Raw genomic sequence first — 565 nt, 5'->3', positions numbered from 1 at the left:
AGCTTCAGGAGTGGCTAGAGAGATGGCTCAGCGGTTAAGAGCACTGACTGCTCTTACAGAGGTCCTGAGTTCAATTCCCAGCAACCACATGATGGCTCACAACCATTTATAATGGGATCCGATGCCCACTTCTGGTGTGTCTGAAGACAAAGACAGTGTACTCATGTACATAAAATAAACAAGTGCTTATTCTTGGCTTGCTGAAAATAAGTGTCACAATATAACCTGCTTCTCTTGGCAGAATCCAGGCCTTTAAGATTTTTTTTTTCTTTTCTTTTCTTTTTGTTTTGTTTTTGTTTTTTTTGCAACTAGAGAAGGGCACAGTGTTAAGAGAGGACCAGGGTTCAATTCCCAACACCCACATGGTGGCTCACCACCACCTGTCAACCCATTTCCCCCTCTGCCAGAAGATTCAGAAGCGAATCCAAGACTTTTGTTGTTGTTGTTGTTGTTGTTTTCTTCTTCTTCTTTCTTCTTCTTCTTCTTCTTCTTCTTCTTCTTCTTCTTCTTCTTCTTCTTCTTCTTCTTCTTCTTCTTCTTCTTCTTCTTCTCCTCCTCCTCCTCC

This window comes from Mus caroli, chromosome 5 (genome assembly GCF_900094665.2).
Source record: "Mus caroli chromosome 5, CAROLI_EIJ_v1.1, whole genome shotgun sequence".
Classification (NCBI taxonomy): domain Eukaryota; kingdom Metazoa; phylum Chordata; class Mammalia; order Rodentia; family Muridae; genus Mus; species Mus caroli.
Note: the sequence above shows the minus strand (reverse complement) of the source record.